Consider the following 20,221-nt stretch of genomic DNA (forward strand, 5'->3'; position numbering starts at 1 on the left):
CACTGCTAGTAAGCAACATTGCCACTTTGCAGCCCGGTCACCAACCATTCATCAACCACTGAAAGATGGAAGGCTGTGCCAGAGCTTAGACACAGCCACTGGTAAACTGCGCACAGAATGCAGCAGCAGACGCATTAGCCATTGAGTTTTAGTCACTGCGGATCAAAGCGCAGATAGTTCTTGTGACACATAATGCCCACAAACACTGCAAGGGGATGTTTACAGTGAAGAATGCCTCTCTTGGCAGTGGCAAGTGCTCTGGGCATTGTAAACACAGGGTGGTAATGTTACCAGACACAAAAGGTGAGCCACTTTAATGACGATTATTTAAATATGCAGCTAAAAGGAGCTTCCTCCGCTGAAAGTTTCACAAATAGGTCACCTTTCGGTTCTCACAACAGAAACAAAAGTTGTGCATGAATTGTGCTCCCGTGTGTGCTACCCGTGCCAGCCCAGCATTGTGATGATCTCTTCTTTAATTTGATTCATTTTAAGCCTGTACTGTGCCTGCAGAAACCAGACTGCTTCTAAGTCCTTATGCGTAAAATTCATCTTAAAAAATATTGTGAGCTATCTTGCTCAGGGATGCTCTTTTTGCAGACCTCAGTATGATGAGGATCTGAGTTGCACCTAGTGATTCACATATCTCAGGAGGTAGAGAACACAACCTGCTGAGCTATCTTATTTCACTTCTTCAGTACACTCAAATGGAGTATAAGTCAGCTCCGCCCAGAGACTCAGCATCTATTGGTGCAGCAGGTGCAGTGGCACCAGTTCCAAAGCCCTGGGGGGCCATTTAACCCTCGTTATGTACCTCTCTTGCTTCTTTTTTGCACTTCTCTTGCTTCTTTCTGCACCTCACTTGCCTCTTTCTGCACTTCTCTTGCTTTTTTCTATACCTCTGTTGCTTCTTTCATCAACTCTTTTGCCTCTCTCTGTACTTCTCTTCCTTCTTTCTGTACCCCTCCTGTCTCTTTCTGTAGCTTTCTAGCCTCTTTCTGCACCCCTCTTGCTTCTTTTTGCACCTCTGTTGGTTCTTACTGCATATCTAGTACTTCTTTCTGCACCTTGCTTCATCTTTCCAGAATTTCGTTTTCCTCTTTCTGCATTTCTCCTGCTTCTTTCTGCGCCTTTCTTCCACTTTCTGTACATGTCCTACCTCTGTAGGCATAGTTAGAAATTAGCATTTAAGAAACCTTTGAACTTTACTGAAAGACATAGGTTTCAGGGAAGTTATAGTTAGAAATTATCATGTAAAAACCATTTAAATTCACTGAAAAAACCATAGGTTACAGGGACATTACAGTTAGACATTTAACTTGTACAAACCAGTGAAATTCAGCAGTTATAGGTAGTTCAGCTAACTATAACTCATACCCCCACAATACACTGCTGATGAAGTCACATATTACAACATTAATGACATGGTCAGTGACATCACTGATGACATCTCAAATGAAATTACTGATGACATCACTGGTGACATCATCCATGTGATAAGCAGAGGCACCTCCTCACAACCGAACATAACCTTTGATACACCCACTCTAAAATATAGACTACCATTTTTGAAACCATACACACCCCAATTCCAGTTACTACATACCAGCTCACTGATTCCTAGGTCTACACACACATCCACTTATTCACCTATATAGTCACTCATACATGCAGTCACTCATCAATACAGCACTATCATATGCACTTATACACCTATAGAGACACTCACACAACGCCACTCACCCATAAAGTCACTCACACACCTAGTCAGTCATGCAAAGAATCAATCACACTCCCATTTACTCACCTATACAGTTATATACAAACCACCTCACTTATTCATGCATATACTAACACATAATTACTCTCTTATACAATCACTGATACAAGCACACACTTATCCACACAGCCACGCTCACAATCACTCACTCTCACATATAGTCATTTATATACTCCAGGCCCGATTGACAGAACTAACTTAAGACAAAATCCTAAACTTACTACCATTTTGGTATTCACAGAACGCACTTACTCATTTTGGTATTCAAAGTAGGCACTTATTCATTTCCGTATTCACAGAAGTTAGAAGTCCTAACTTTAGGACCCCTAAATGCCTTCTGTGAATACCGAAGGTCTTAAAGTTAGGATTTTTCTCAGTTTAGGAGTATTAAAGTAAGGACTCCTAACTTTAGGACTCCTAAATGCCTTCTGTAAATACCGAAAGTCTTAAAGTTAGGATTTTTCTCAGTTTAGGAGTAGTAATGTTAGGACGCCCTGAGGTGTTGCCGAATGCGCACATGCACCAGTAATTTGGTGCTACCCATTATTTAAGATTACAGGTGCATTGTAGGACATAAACCACAAATTCTGTTCTGCACGTGTATTTACGATTGATTACAATTAGTTTGGTGTGAAATTCTGCAGTTACTTGAGCAGTGTTGATGCCAAATTGACACGCTCTACAACTACTACACTTGAAGAAGCCTTTCCTATCAGACAGACAGTTGTTTTTGGGAATCACCTCTGAACTGCTTCTCACCAGCGCATCCTTTATAGAGTGTGCTCGGCGATATGTTACGTTGGGCCATTTGGGAACTAGGCACCTATTACAGGGTCAGTCAAAATAATTCACCATTGTCTATTGAGGATGGACGCAACTGCAGCATCTCACAATAGGGAATACTTTATATTAGCTGCTGGGGATGGAAACTCAGTGCATGTAGCGTCAAGTTTCCAGCTGTGGATTTGCAGTGTAATTTGGATTTTAGTGACTGATTGTTGACATACACTGTTGCATCAAGAAAATCAATTGAAGTGGTGCTAATGTTGGCCGTGGATTCTAGATTCATATATATTTTTTTCAATTCCATCACAAAATCCAATGCTCTGTCTTTAATTCCTCTCCATACAACAAACACATCATCTATGTAATGGAGCCAGGCCACAATATTGCTGGTCCATTCACTGTGGTGTATGGATCTGAGGACCCGCTCTTTCCACCAGCCCACATAAAGACACGCGTAGATAGGGGAGAAGTCGGCTCACATAGTCACACCTCTTAAATGCGGAAAAATATTATTGTCAAATAGAAAAAAGTTGCTATTCAAACACCAATCAACCCTAAACAGAATTAACTCATTGTGTTTAAAAAACTGCATTGGTCTTTCCTTGAGGAAGTGTTCACAAGCTCTTAAACCATCGTTATGCTGGATACTGGTGTACAGAGATGTAATGTCCACTGTCATTAGTTTATATTCATCTGACCATGGTATTTTCTGTACTTTGTGCAGGAAATCCTCAGTGTCCCTTATGTAGGAAGGTAGTTTGACCACAAATTCCTGTAAAAAATAGTCAATCTATTGGGAGATATGTTCACAGAGACTATTGTGAGGTGAGATAATGGGCCTTCCTGATACAGGTGTACTCCCTTTATGAATCTTCGGTATAAAATATAATACCTGCATAACTGGGGATTCATAGTAGAAATATTGAAATTCACCCTTAGTTAGTAGTCCATCTTGTTTAAACGGATTGAGTTTTTGTTCCAGCTCTTTCCTCACTCCCTTTATCACTTGTATGTTGCATTTTCTGTAGTAGGTGGGGTCGTTGAGATGTCTATAAGCTTCCTTCATATATTCCATTCTGGGTCATAAAACAATGTTCCCACCTTTGTCGGATTTATTTATGATCACCTGAGTGTTTTTTTGTAGTTTTTGTATTAAGTCAAAGTATTCGTTCTTCTGGTGGTTGCGTTTATTCTGCCTCTGTACTGTTTTATGGTAAAGATCTTTTAATTCCTCTACTACTATGTTGTTGAATGTATGAATAGAATCCTGTGGCATCATCTGGGTAAATGTAGATTGAGGTTTGAATGGGTTTCTAACGGGTTCCGATACGTTAATGCCCTCATTTGACATAATCTGTTGAGAAGACAAACTCAATGTTGTAGATTGTAGCTTATGCATTGTACATATGGTTTGGATGTCAGATACTGCTATGTTGGATACTGCAACTACTTGACCAGTAACAGGGTTGTTGCTCTTATTGCTTGCTTATTTCTGCTGAAAGAATTTGATCAGCTTCAATTTCCTTATGAACTTGTAAATGTCCATTCGAGTATGACTGTAATTAAAGCTGCTCTCTGGGCAATAGGTTAAGCCCAGTGAAAAAAGTTTGATCTCAGCCTTGTTCAAAGTGATGTCAGTGAGGTTAACAACAGCATATTCATTTACTTGCATCTCCAGTTGCTCGTTTGTTGTTTTTTGTTGTTGTAACCGCCTGCATTTTCTCCTTTGCCTTTTTTTCTTATTGAGTCGGTGCCTTGCTTCTTGGGAGGTCTTGGGCAGAGCGTCTGTCGCCAATCTAAGCGAAAAAAATAAAGTTCCTCCACTAAGGTAAAATTACCCATATCTGTCTCATTCCGTCACATCTGACCTATCCCATCCTCTGAATCAGTCTCACTCCCCAGTGCCAAAGTGATATCGGATGTTGACGTGGTGTTGGTATTCAGGGTGTTGATCTTATCATCATGACTGACTGTAACGATTCTGGTGAACTTGTGTCTTTTTACAGAATCAATTTTTTTAGAGAAGGTAAGATCTGTACTATTTTATCACACCCACATTTAAATGCTTTTCTTGTTTTGATAGTCTTTTCTTGTTTTTTTAGTTATGTTTTTATTTCCTCACATCCTTTTATGATCTGTTCCTTCTGATAACATTTATCCAACTCACAGTTCATACGATCAGTCTCACTTATTAATCCCAGATGGTCAATGGCAGCGCTCCGTCCATCATCTCCTTGTGTTTGCTTTGTTCGCCCTAAGTTGACAGGGTATGCCCAGACGTGAGTCCCTTGCTCACTTTGCCACTGGATTCAAGCTAGCCTGGCTGATGAGGGCTGTTATCCCGAAACCAGTCATAGGATGCTTGTTTCCTATCCATGGAAGACATGGCTTGGAAGTTCGCACAGAACTGTTCCCATGAGGCACGGGGTCAAGACTGACTTGCCTATAGCTGCGTCTGAACTGGGGTGGCGAAGTGAGCTAAAGAACGATGATGGATTCAACCCAGATCTGTGACTCAGGGTGAGTGTCTGAAAAGTTTCAGCGCTCTGTCCATCATCTCCTTCTGTTTGCTTTGTTCGCCCTAAGTTGGTAGGGTATGCCCAGACATGGGTTCCTTGCTCACGTTGCCACTGGATTCAAGCTACCCTGGCTGAAGAGGGCTGTCAGCCCGAAACCGGTCCCAGGATGCTTGTTTCCTTTCCACGGAAGACCTGGCTTGGCAGTTTGGGCTGGACTGATCCCATGAGGCACAGGGTCAAGACTGATTTGCATATAGCTGTGTCTGAACTATGGCACTCCTACGCCACGCTTTAGGTGGAAGGATAGTCTTTGTACATAAACATACACCTTCCTGCACAAGAACAATCCTTAGAGGCATATTTTCTATTTCTGGAATGCATTCTGCAGCACACATGGATAAAGGGAGTAACAAGGAGTGACAAATATATTTCTCCTCATTATGCCAGGAGAACCATTTTAGTGCAACCCAGATTTACTGCAATTACTAAATCTGGGTTTGAATTAAAATACATGGTGGATGCATGGGAAATCCCATGCTCCACCCATGTATGACCTACGCAACGCAGTGTAATGCAATGTAGTGCAAGATGCTTTGTGGTGTTGTGTATCTTTTTTTTTTTTACAAATCGATCCTTAAATGGGTTTGAAAACCTCCACTAGCATATTGTGTTGTAGCAGCACCAAAAATAATTTGGTGCAACCACAACGCAAGATGTTATTAAATCTGGGTACTGGTTTTTACTGGCAGGCTGATTAAACCTTTATATGTGAATGCATAAAACTTTCCCAGTGGGTAAGGGCAATGTAAAAAGTAATCAGTGAGTGAGGCGTGAGTTCTGACCCACAGGGATTGATATCTCATATAAAATAATTTAGCATCCTAAGGTTGATCAGTTACTATCAATTGGTAGGTGCAGAATCATTAAATGCTTTTCACATGAATCTTGTAATTTTGATCAGAAAGTAATATTTTCCTTCACCCAACGAATCTCTCTTCATCATAGCGTCAAATAAAGTCAGCCTCATTTAGGTAAGTATCAACTCTGGAGGTTTGTTTGTTTTGATTGCTTTTTCTCAACTCATTTGTTTCAAAGCAGGCGTTATTAAAAGGACAATTTATTGCGTTCCTAGTTTTAATCATTACGTTTCTTTCAAGGAGAAAGAAACTAGACACCAAATGAATTTGAATTAAAAATTAGTTCATTGCTTTACCATATTATTATGAAATATGTTTGAAAGAATTATAACGAAAACATTAAAGGTGATGACGATAAATGGACTTGGAAAACCCTCCTATCTAGTAGTGATTCTTGTCTTTGCAAAATCTTGATTTATAAAGTGTAATGTTTTGAAATCTTAACGAGGCAGTTGCGGGTTGTATTATTTATGCGGAGAATTGCCTTTATAAATGTAATTCATGACAATGTTTACATCATGTATTTCATGAGGACTGGGCTTTCGAGTTTACCTAACATAAGCACGATTGGCTGCACACTACTCATTAACATATAGGATGCAGTCCTCTAGAAGAGCAATTGCAGAATTAACAGAAAAACACCTAAAATAGTGAATTTACAAACACAAATTAGTACTATAGAAATATTTAAAGGCACTTTAGTTAATGCACCACCAGAAATGATCTACTTGACAGCTCTTGAGGGTCATTCCGTCATTTGCTCCGAAGGATGTCCCACGCCACAGAAAAACGTCTGTTTGGCCCAGAACATACTCCTTTAGAGAACATTAAAACAACTCCAAAGACTGATGCAGATTGCAGGGGCTGTAATCTAGCTGCCCCTATGGAAAAATCTCATCACTTCCTAAAAGGTAACTCGATTAGGAGGGGTGCTTGCCCTATAACTGGTGAAACTATAAGTGGAGTTGTCTACACAAATCAGGTTTGGGGTAATTTGACCATAACTGATTCAGCTACTTCCGTACTAGGCTCATCTAAGTGTGGATTGAGTCTGGGTTGCCTCCACAGCTGGTTTTGTGCCCAGCACTTATAATGAGATGCAGACACGAGCTGGAATGTTTTACGTCTTTATTCTCCTCTGACTACAGTGCACTGGCGCCCCTGCGCCATGCCCCTACCTTCAGCTTCCTGACATGCCTGACTCAGAAGTTGCAGACAGAGTCAGGCATGGCGACAAGACACCTCCCCCTTTTTTTCTTTTGTCAATTACCCCATGTTGTTTCTTACAGCTCTTCAATGAGTCAAACTGGTCTCCGGATCACTCTCTGTGGTCTGCGAGAGAGACGCCTCTCTCTCACTTAGTTCGTGTCAGGCACACAGGAATGTTCTTCTTTATTGTCTGCTTCTGTGCTTGATATGTCCGTGACCTAGCCAGCTTCGTCTTCTCAAATGTATGTTGCTGGATTGCACTTCTTGAAGTGCGACACATTTCTCGTGGTCCTCTTGGTTCCAGAGGCAGCTGTAATCATAGTCCCCTTTTTCTTTATTACTCGGATTGGGTGGGCATGATAGCGACTGTCAGCTTTGGTTTTCCACTCTTGTCCCACCAGTACACAGTCTCCTTCTGGAATGTCAGACACTTTGGCATGTCGACGGTTAACAGCATATTCCTTCCTTTTTTAGGTCTCGGCTAGAAGCGAGCAAAGCTCGCTCTCGCCAGAGACCTATAGTTAGCGGCTCAGCTTCCGAGGAGGACAGCACCTGGCCGCGCGCATTTCTGCCGAAGAAGGCGATTTGCGCCGGCCACGCGCGCGCGAACGCGCTCGCAGTGGCCAGGTGCTGACCTCCTGGAAACCAGCCTCCCACAACTCAGAACGCTGCTCGTGCTCACGCCTGCTCCCAGGGCACGCACTCTCTCATCTGTGCGACTTGGTAGAGCAGCTTGTAGTGTTCCTCCATCTTCTCAAAAGTACACAGGTCGCAGTCTTCTCTTTATGCAGGATGGGCGGATCGCCTGACAAACGCTGGTTCTTTTATTTCACCCACGCTCGCCTGCCTCCCATTGATATTAAAGCATTTCTGGTGCATCGAAGCATCGAGGGAGGGAAAGTGCTTACGTTTATTTTCTCTTCCTACAAGTACACCACATGTGATAAGCATGGGTCATTGTAGCATCACCCAAACATGGATAGTACATGCGTGTTCTCGCCGATCAGGTCTGTGTGGTTAATGTTGTGCAAGCCACTCATATTATGTATTTTACGACTTCAAAGCCCAGGCTGTTTCCACCATTAGGCCAGTCTAGGCGGTCCCCTAGGGCGGCAGAAGGGAGAGTGCGGCAAAAACAAGAGTTTGGGAATTCTGATCATTTGCCCTCGCTCACTGTGACAGTATCAAAGCGGTGCCAGGACTCTGCGTCCCAAACCTCGGCTCCCAGACGGGGACAGGAAATCTGCAGCTGCGGCGCACAACATGCCCTTGAGAGGCACTGGGCGCTGAGGGCAGACCTGGACACCGGACGTTGGGTGGGCCGGGCATACTGGAGGGCCACCCTGTGCAGGAGGAGACAGGCGGTGGCGCTCTGTGCTCAGCTTGAGACCCCAGGCCCACAGCCCCGCCCCAACCTCCGGACCGCCATGGCGGAGGCACCGCTGTGCCTCACCTGGGTGCTTCTGGTGCTGGCCGTGTCCTGCGTGTCCATCAGCCTGGCATCCAACAACGAATGCCACAACACCTTTGATTAAAACGGCTGGAATGCCAGGGTGAGGTATAGTGCCTGAAACTCAACTTTTGACCTGGGAGCCTTTCACGGGATTGGAAATGAAAGCCTGTGTCAGACTCGTCAAGGGCCTTGAGTGCACAATTCCAGGAAGCAGCGTTGGCTGGGCTGATGAGAGTTGTACACGCCATGCCGACATCACTCCCACCCCGTACCTGCGCATGGCATATTACAGGCACACAGTCGACCTTTCTTCTCTTGCTGTGTGTACTCGACCTTCCGATCCAGACTGGAAGGAACAGCTAGAAGTCCCGGGGTTAGTGGCATTTAAGCGCTGCACCTAGCACCTAGAGGCAGTGTAGCGGCTAGGCCTAGCACGCCTGGGTGTTCTTCGCATTTCTTCCATTAGCAGCACGCTCTTCAGCGCCGAGGGAACCGGTTGTTGTGGAAACATGGTTCGCCTCTAGATAGCAAACCAGGGCGGCAAAGGGATCAACTGCTCAGGTACAGCCACCCGTGGAAAAAAGCTGCATGGGTTGGCGAGTCACGCCCTGTTCACTTCAACCGCCAGGGCACATCGGCACGACCTTTCCCTGTGTACCATGTTGGAGAACTGCCCATAGCCCATCCGTCATTCTCCGCATGTTCGTTTATTTTCCCTTCTTCTTACTGTGCAGCTGCAGACACCCCTCCCCAGTCTGCGATCCAGTGAGTCACATGCCTCTTTCCCCAATCCATCTGGTTCGATGTGCACTTTCCCTGCAGCTGCGGTACTTCTAGTTTTGCAATTAGGAAGCATCAGTGGGCCAGCTCTGAAGGGACGGGGAAGCCTTCACTGACTGACCGTGCACTGCAGGATGTTATTCATGATTCTACGCCCCGCCCACCAGAAGGACCCTCACTTTCAGGCACTGAGGCCACATTGCCAACCCTCGGCTCACGCCGATGAACCAAGGGAACAGTGTCAGACGCGGGATACGGGCGCTTCTGTGAAAGTGGAGCCTGCATCTGGAATTCCCTCCCTGGCACATCTGTACCCCCCTCCAATTTAATGCTCTTCACAACCCCCCTCCCCCTCCCTCCAGATACTGGCGCCCGTCATCGCCCGTCATCGCTTCAGCATAGCATGCAACCTTCCAGTGATCTGTGCAATGCTGTGACGTATCACACAATGAGTGTAATGAGCATGTGCTGCCTCTCTGACGGCTCTCGGGATACACTCAGCGAAAGCATGACCCCGGGCCATGTACATGTGAAGCTCTGCAAGAGCTGTATGTACCTGACTGCTCTCCTACTTTGCCTTTGTGCGTCCGCTCCTCCTTGCATTTGATGCTCAAGGCCAGCTTGCACATGCGTAGCCTGGGATCAGTGTTTGCGCTTATTCTTAGGTGCTTTGGCAAGGTGTGCGTTTAAGCGGAGACATGGTGCAACATATACCTATCTGCGGAGCGCTTCCCTCCATAAAGGTACTTGCACACGCTTGCACTGCTAACTGTTTTCGTTGGCGAGTGTTGCTCCATTGATAGATTCTTCCCCCTGATTGCACTTGTCTTTTTCTTGCCTTCTGCCCCGCTGTCCGTGTATGATTGCACTCAAGAGATTAGGGTCGGATCTCCTGCTGGTCACCTTCTGCACAGCCTCACTGGCACGCCGCGGAAACTGTGAGGCATCGAGGCATAGGAGCTAGGATCAAGGTAAGAGGTCTGTGGTCACCTGCCTGCCACCCCTCTCACTACCTCACTCTCCATCTCACTACATAACAACTTCACTCTCTCTCTCTCTCTATCTCACTACCTCACTCACTCTTTATCTCACTACCTCACTCGCTCTCTTTCTATCTCACTAACTCACTTTCACTCTCTCTTTCACTACCTCTCTCTCTATCTCAATACCTCACAACATCACTCTCTGCTTATATCTCACTACCTCACAACATCCCTCTCCCTCACTACCTCACTCTTTTACTACCTAACTCTCTCTATCTCACTACCTTATTCTCTCTCTCACTACCTCACTCTCTCTCACTACCTCACTCTCTATTTAAATACCTCACTCTCTCTCTGCTAATGCAATAAGTCTCACATATGCAAAAAATTAAGCTATTGCCAATAGAAATGACAATGCCATTTATTTAGGGATAAACATTAAAAAAAAAAAAAGAGCAATGCCAACAGCTCTAACTATAATATTGCCGAGACCACTGCATTGTAAATGCTTGTCCTTTCTTTGTCTTGTCGAAATCCACCTGTGTCTCTTGGTCGGAGGTTTGGCGTTTGGACTGTGTGACGGCATCCAAGGTCGGTATCCTGCAGCGAGGGGTTCTTCCGAGCATTAGGGTTGCAGGACATCTATTAGTAGTGCTGTGTGGTGTGGTCCTATAGGCTCGCAGTTCTTCGTTGAGTGCTGTTTGAATGTCACTTTGGGTCAGTTCAGATTGTTGTATTGTTTTCTTTAGGGTGGCCATGAAATGCTGAACCATCCCATTGGCTTGGGGCCACAAGGGAGTGATTTTCCGGTGTTTGAAAATCAAGTGATTTGCGAATTCTGTGAATTCATGCCCATTGAAGGGTGGACTGTTATCTGTCTTCACCACCTTGGGGATTCCCCATGCTGTGAATGCTTCATCGATGATAGGTATGACAGCAGGTGCTTTGGTCGATGAGATCAGGTGTGCGATAGGAAATCAGGAGTATTCGCCCATGATGGCAATGATATATTTTCTGGATTTCAGCGGGCCAATGAAGTCGATAGCTACTTGCTGCCATACACTGTCTGGAAGATCAGAAAACTGCAGTGGGGTGTGCGGTTCTTCTCTCCCTACTAGTTGACATTGTGGGCAATCTTGAAGTCAGGCACATCCCATAGGAAAAGCATTGTCCCCATTTTGAAGTCAGGCAAAATACGAAAACACCCCTGAGCCCGCCCAAAATATCACCTCTCGAAATGTGGAATTAGAGGGGATGGAGCACACCATTTTAGAATATCAGGCGAGTCTACAGATCTTTGATGGTTCCCTGGAAATAAAGGATGGACAAGCACACACAAAAATGTCTACATATCAGAGTAGGTGCCACGCTCTGCAATATGGTGCCCGGCCCTAAAGTGTGGATAGCAGAGGGCAAATATCTCTAAGTCTACCTATAACTCGTTACCATCTGGCAAATTACCTACATATTTCTTATTATCTTTCTCAGGTTTTTCAATTAGAGTGAATAATTTTGGCACCTGAAATTGTAGCTGGTTTGCAATTGCTATCAACTAGAAGGCGCTAAAGGACATTGTAGGGAAGCAGTGAGATAGAGAGACAGTAGCGGCTCCTAGGAGTGAGGTCAGACGGTGATGCAGGGCGGGGAGGGGCAGGGTGGGGGATAGGAAACTCTGAGTTATGGCCCAACAAAGGTAAGTATACAAATAAAACGAATTTTGTTGCGCGCGCTTCATCGCCAAATGCGATGCAGCGTGCGAAAGAGAGAGAGAGACTCAGCAAGGGATGGATTTGGTGTGTGGAAGTGGGACTTGGGAGGTGCAGGGATGGATAAAGATTTGAACAAACTGCATTCAAACTGTAAATCAGGCATTGATAGAGAGGAGAGTGGGCAGGGCACATTTAGTGATAGTGGTAAGCATAGTTGTATGGAGAGCTCCCAGGAATGTTTTGAGAGAGTGGGAGTCAGTGAGTATTCTTTGGGTTCAAGGGTAAAGTTGGTGATACATATAGGGAAATGTGAGCCTGCTAAAAACGTATTTGGGCAAGAGACAGTAAGTGAGGAAGGTAGAGGAAGAGACAGTGGGATTCCAGAGTGGGCAGAAACAGAGTGGGGTCAAAGGGGAGAGTCCAGTGCAGTTAGACAGTAAACATATGATTTTTGGAAAAATCCCTAAAAGTATATGGTGTGCTCTGATAAAGAATCATACAGTCAGATTCACAACTTTGCCTGAAAAATCACATTTTGCCAAGGTACATACAATAAGGAAAAATGTCAGTTCTTGCAGAAATGGTGCACAAATGGATTCATAGACTTATGTTTGCTTTCCAATCTCATTCTCATTACAGAATATGATTGTCGAAAACTTACAAGTTGCATACAGTTTTAAAAGTGAAATGTACCCCTAAATAAGAACCCATGTATATTAAACGGGATGTACCAAGCGTAACTAGTGTGATGCATTTGAACAAATTGAAGGACAGACTCAAAACAAGAAAATATGGTTAAACAAGTATCATACTTGCTTATGTTCTATCGTGCATATTCACCAAAATAAGGACATGAAGAATAATACATCGTGGAATTGTTCTTTGATACTTCATTATGAGCCATACACGTGTGAGCTATTAGAAACAAACAAAAAATGCAGAAATAAGAGCAAACTCAAAGCCTCAAGCTTCCCTAAGTGGTGAATTTTGAAACCAGTAAGGATTCCGGAGACCAGTGTTTCAGAAAATTACTTTAATTTGATCTTTATCACTCTACGGCATGTGTAAAGTGACTGGTAACTGGTAGGGCACTGCCACTGAGCAGTGCACCCTAAAGAACACCACAGGAAATACCCATGATACTGGTATATAGAGGCAGGGGAGTGAGGGGAGGGGGGCTGCCTTAAACTACTTTCCAGCTGAGTTCTTATCTCAGCTCTGTCACTATCAGTATAGGCCCCATAATTCTCCCTGATAGCTGACTGTTTTTAATAGTGGGATCTAGCAGCTAAAAGGGTTTATTGTGATCGGAAGATGTTCTTTAGTCATCCTTTTGCTGCTAGTGGTTTTTGATAGCATTCGGGACGTTTTGTTTTGTTTGGACTGGGATGGCATGGGATACATTATTGTTTTCATCGTTGTTAAGATTTGCCATCCTACACCTTCTGGTCAGGTCTTTGGTCTCTCCCACACTTGGGAGAAAAGTGCAGCATTCTGAGTGGGCTGTAAGTTCCTTTTTAATGGGACTCAGTGGAGCTTCCTCTTTGGGATTTCGAGACAACTAATATCCCAAAGTGATAAACCCTGGCAAATTTTCCTTTGCTGTCTCTGTGTAAAAATTTGAAGTTGCTGGAACTCAAGTAGATTATGCATGCCATGAGACGGAAAGAATACAGGGTTTTAAACCTCTATTTTGTTTCTTCTGCTCCTTAAAGTTCTGCATTGAGGGGCCTTTTTACGAGGAGGTTTGCATTGCATTTGCTTCATGCAACACGGTACATGTGTGACACAACCCTTAAGTAAGATTTATGAAGCCACATAAAGCCACTTTGCGTGGCCCTGAGTGGCTTCATAATTGTGGAGTAACACAACACAGCTCAAATGGCTGTGTTACATTACTCTGCCCTGGTAGTATGTTCCATGGGTATTACGTTGGTATTATCACACAACTACCATGGCTTTGACACAGTCACAGATTTTCTTGTGACTTTTATATTATTGTACTGTTGCCACTGTTGTAACTGTTTTCATCCGTCTACTCCTGTTGGCACAAGTGTAGTGTATTTTTGTTAATTTCGCCTGCCTCCATTGTTGGTTTTACCTCTCCCGCACCCTGCTTGCTTCCACCCTCTCGCCTCCCAGCCAGACCCTCACAGCTTCCATGACTACTTTTGGGAGATGCTGGGCTGCCTTCAAGAAGTAGACCTTGACCATGGTCTTGTGCGCCGCTCCCCTTGGTCTGTTGCCATAGAGCCATGACAGAGGACTTCTCCTCTGTCCTGCCCCTCAAGGCCTTACAAGGTTTGTTTCCCGTTGCTCCTCAGCGTCACCCGCCATAGCCTATTTGACTATTTCCACATTGTAATTGTTTCTTCTGCCTTTTGCATTATTCTACTGTTGCCACTCTTGTAACTGCTTTTTCCGTTCACTCCTGTTGCCACAAATGTACTGTGTTTTTGTTAACTTTGCCTGTCGCCGTTGTTTTTCCCACTCGCATACTGCACTAGTTCCCACCCTTCCGCCTCCCACCAAGGGTCCCTCCCACCTCCCATGACTGCTTATGGATGTCGCTGTGCAGGCATGCCACCGGCACCCCAAAGGCGAGCCCTCCTGCACCTGTCCGTGCCTGGACTTTGCTCAGTGGCAGGGATCCTCTCTCTCCTACCATCAATCACTGCACCACCTCTGAGCTCCGAGCCCAGGACCCTCGACACCATGACAACAACTGCTGCCTCACCTCCCAGAGACGGAAGAAAGGACCCTTCACCTGCAATCTGCTGCTGGTTCATCTGCAACACAGAAACTCCAAACACGCCTCCACATCCGACCTCCAACCCTCTGGAACAGCTCCAGTGCATGCTGCTCAATGCCCATTCCCTCTGCAAGCACTCAACCAAAATCTGGGACACCCTCACCACCTACAGCCCCGATGTGATGTTCATGACAGAGACCTGGCTCACACCATCCTCCACACCCGACATCGCGACTTCAATAAAACAAGGATACAAGATGATACAAAGAGACCGGGCGAATAAACACGAGCAGGCATTGCCATCATCCACAGAGAGACCCTCCAATGCACCACCACCAAAGACAACATTGCATCTATCATGGAACATCTAAACTGCCATATCTAAATTGATGTGAACACTACTATCAGAGGAACCCTCGTCTAGAGACCCTTGGACCTCCACCCTGGTTTCTGCAATGCCCTCTCTGAACTCATCACCCATCCGGGCAATCGACTCCAAGTACTACATCTTTCTCGGCGACCTCAACTTCTACCTCAATGACCCCAATGACACCAACCTCTTGGAAAGCATGAGTAGCATCAGACTCACTCAACTGGTCACCAGCACCACACACTACAGAGGACACATCTTGGATCCTATCTTGATGGCCAGCAACAGAATCAAATTCAGCCACACCACCAAAGTCTCCTGGACTGACAACAGCATTGTCCACTTCTCCATTGCAGGCTCACCCTGACCCAACTCTATGCCCCCCCAAATACGCCCACCACAATTGGTGCAAACCCACTGAGACCCAATGAACCACCACTCTCAACGATACCAGACCCCTCACCACCAGCAACCAGGAGCTAGCTGTACAAACCTTCTCTGACTGTATCTTCATCTGCACTGACACCATTGCACCCACGAAAGCAATCAGCACCAGGTAACCCTCCAACCACACCAGTTGATTCACCCGAGCTCCAGAACATCAAACGTGAGCGTAAGTGACTGGAGAGATGGTGGCAATTCAGTGGGTACCCCTCAGACCTCACCACCTTCAAATCTGTCCTCAGCAACTACCACTGCCATCTCCAAGGCAGAAAAGACACCATACCCACCAACATCAAAGCCAGTGCCAATCACATAAATGAACTCTTCAGCATCATCTGAGAATGCTCCTGCCTGTCGGCCACAGACACAACCATTTGCCCTTCCCAAACCCTCCTGGACTCCCTGGCAGGCTACTTACAAGATAAGATAACAGACATCTGTAGCAACTTGGACCCACAGCCTACTGACCTCGCCCACCTCCTGACTCACACCATCAACTCCCACAGCCACCTTACCAAATGAACACCGCTCACCATGTTAATCACTACATCAATCATGGCCTCCATCCACTTTGGAGCACTGACAGACCCCTCCCCACACTAGGCCTTCAGCCTAGGACAGAAGTAAATTAGTAGCACCCTCACCAACATCTTCAACTCAGCCATCACCACATCCACCTTCCCTGATGCTTGGAAACACACAAAGATGAAACCCATCCTGAAGAAGGCCTCCCCGACCCCAACAATCTCAAGAATTATGGCACCAACTTGCTGCTCCAATTCTTGGCCAATGTCCTTGAGAAAGCATCATCCTTCAGCTCACAGTCCACCTAGAAGGACACAACCATCTCAACGCCACCCAGTCTGGCTTCCGCTCCAACCACAGCACTAAAACTGTCTTAATAGCTGCAACCGACAACATCAGATCCATCGTCGACCATGGCCAGACTCCAGCCCTGAACCTCCTTGACCATTCAACTGCCTTTGACACAGTCTTCCACCACACCCTCATCACCAAACTCCACCCCATCAACATCAGAGGAAACCCCCTTAAGTGGATCACGTCCTTCCTCACAGGACACATACAGAAACTCTTCTACCACCTTTCACCTCCGAAACCTAGAGCATCTTCTGTGGAGTCTCCCAATGATCCTCCCTCAGTCCCACCCTTTTTAATGCCTACATGACTCCACTGACCAAAATCACCTGCACCCATGGACTTAGCATCATCTCATATGCTGAAAACACCCAACTAATCCTATCTCTTAAGAAGACACCACCACAACCAAGGTCAATTTCCAGAATGCCATGACCAACATCACTGACTTGATGAGATCTAACTGCCTGAAGCTGAACACTGATAAAACTAATGTGCTCAGCTTTGGGAAGAATGCCTCCCCATGGGATGACACATAGTCGCCCACCGTTCTTGGACCTCACCTACCCCTACCAGCCACAGCTGCAGCCTCTGCATCCTCCTGGACAGCGATCCCTCCATGAAGTGCCAGGTCAACACATTACCCTTCTCCTGTTTCCACATCCTCTGCATGCTTTGTAAGATTTTCAGATGGATCCCCTTCAACACCAGGGAAACAGTGACTCGAGCCCTCATCACCACTTGACTGGACTTCAGAAAAACTCTATATGCAGAAACTATCTCCCACTTCCTCAAACAACTACGGACGATATGGAACACAACTGCCAGACTCATCCTCAACCATCCCAAATTGACCCGCATCCCCTCCACCTCAGAATCCTCCATTGGCTCCCCATCTAGAGGAAATGCAAGTTCGGGCTGCTGACCCGTGCCTACAAGGCTCTCCACAACACCAGACCCTCCTACATGAACCACCGCCTGACTTTCCACCAGCAAACCAGACAACTCTGATCTACCTTCCTCGTACACATCCCCTGCATCAGGCAGAGCCACACCGGAGGTCGTTCCTTTTTCTTACCTTGCTGCAAAGTCCTGGAACAACCTCCTGCTCAACTTCTGTACCTCCCCTTCACTTACCAACTTCAGGAAGGGACTCATGACCTGGCACTTCGCCTAAGGCTCCCCACTCCTCAGCGCCTGGATACCCCCCCCCCAGGGTGACTAGCCTCATTATACAAATACTGATTTATTAATTGATTGATTGACCAGAGCTGGTAAACCTGGGAATGCACCAAAAAGTTGTGTAAGGAGGAGAAATATCTCTATTTCTCCTCTTTCTATTTGTGCTGCATTCACAGCATACATAGAAAGAGAAATATGCCTCTCATGATTGTTTATGTGTGGGACGGTGCCCCTTCCTGAACAAAAACAATCCTGCATGCAATGGAGACACCCTTGCACCATGGTGCAAGGGAGTCTGTGCTACGCAGCCCATTGTGCACTAGTGCACGGGTACAGTCAGCAATGCACTGTATTGCTTTAAATACTGCAAATTCCTCCCCTTCCCGTGTCACGCACTGCAATATAGTAAGGTGACTTGCTGTGCTGCACAGAGTGACTTTTTCATAAATAGGCCCCTGAATGTTGTCTCTCATCCTTTGTTCAGGCTCAAGGTTACTGGGAGATTCTGGACCTGATTACTAGTTCAGTGGACTACTGGTGGAGGTGCAGTAGCAGTCAGAGACAGCTGCACCAGTGGTCTGACCTCCATGTTACAAGTACAGCGGTTGGATCATTTTGGGACTGCTGCAACCACCAGAGTACAGCATTACCTGATGGTGGTGTGGAAGTCTGGCGTAGCAATATGTTTGGCTGTGCCACTGCATTACCGCCAATCATATTCTGAGTATCCCCACGGCCAGCCTTTTCATGGCGGTGAGCCCGCCATGAAAAGGTTGGTGGCGGGGAAAAAAGGGGGCCCCAGCTCCTGTAAACTGGAATGCATGTGGTCATGCATGCCCAGTTACTGCACAGCATAGACTAAACAGTCCATGCCATGCAGAAACTTGCTTTGGCATTCCCATCGTGGTGCCTTTTTTAGAGGCACTGCCGTGGGAATTTCAAAGAACCACCTGGCAGACCAGGAGAAAACTTCTAATCTGACAGGAGTCTGGCGGTCGACCTTGGCGGTGTGTAAGCGGGGTGGTGGCGTGCTGCCATGCTCCCACACTGCCAAAGTCGTAATCAGCACCTCTGTGAAGATTATCTACATTTCAAAATAACTTTAATTGATTTTGATCCCTGCCTGAAGACTCCCATTTATAAAGTTGCTCAGCTGATCTGGAGAATTCATTATCTAAGCTTTCAATCCCGTGTAGAGAAAAAAATAAAACTTTGATTGAAGGCTCAAATTGGCATTACTACTATTGAAATAGTGAAATTATGATTCATCCAAAATGTATAGAGTGTTCACAACTTTAATGAGGGAGATGCCCCGTGAAATCCTGTTGCTATGATCTGTGATATCTCAAGAATCATGAAGGCTAAAAGAATGTCTCACCATATTTCAGAATGAAGACCACTGGAAGACAGGAAATGTATAGAACCACAGTAAATGACAGAGAAGAACATTAAATATGTTGAGGTCTTTTAGGGCTGTAGGGGAGAAAATATAAGAAAGTGTCCAGTCCTGGTGGAAGGAGAAAGATGTGCTGTCAGGAGTGGATCTGAAGAGGTTCCTCTCTAAAATGTTACTAGATCATGGTTAGTCAATATATCAAAAAGGACAGCAGGAGATATCAGTGATACTGAAGATGCTGCAGTGAGACAAGGGAAATAACCAATAAGAAGTCCTTCATTGTACAGGGATAGTCTGTATTGCTAATTCCTCTGATTATCATGTTTCCTAAGTGAAATAACTTATTCAAAATCTACTACCATCGAGGCTTTGTATCCGCCCATGCAGCTCATGAAATATGATCACCAACACCACTTGCTAATGATAGGAAGTTGAGACAAGTATAGAACAGTGGTTTCTTACAGGGTAAGCCCCCAAGGATGGATTCACTGGACCAGGAGTAGACAGGTTTAGAAGTGTCAGGGATCAGGCTCAGAACAGATGTGTGAATTGGCATTGAACAAACAGAGGCTGGAAATTGCAGCGAAAATGACAATGAAAACTGACTGAATCACTGATATGCATAATTGTTAGTGATCAGTGCATTTCATATGCATTATGGGTGCAGGCAGCAATTTTGACCATTCCTGACATGCATCCTATGCCTGGCAATGTGTTGTGAGTTGTGACTCCATGCTAGTTCAACACCGTTCTTTGTCCCTCACATTTATTGTTTTTTTAACCTGCGCTTTTCCCTTGCCTTTAATTTCCCTTAAAGCTTCCTGTCCCTATTGTGCGAGATAATCCTTGTTCAGTAACAGATCCTTCTGCGAGCACGGAGGGAGTTCTCGGCTATCACTCCGCTGTCATGAATCGATTCTGAGGGGAGATCCACTCCACTGTTTCTCCCTCACTTCACTACCCTGTTTCCACCTGATTCTTTTCAAAGGTGTATGAACCATCTTTCACATCCGCTTGGGAGTTTGAGAACAGCAGGTGTTATCTGCGAGTCTATTCTTCAGCAAC

The sequence above is a fragment of the Lissotriton helveticus genome, chromosome 4_1 (assembly GCF_964261635.1).
Source record: "Lissotriton helveticus chromosome 4_1, aLisHel1.1, whole genome shotgun sequence".
Classification (NCBI taxonomy): domain Eukaryota; kingdom Metazoa; phylum Chordata; class Amphibia; order Caudata; family Salamandridae; genus Lissotriton; species Lissotriton helveticus.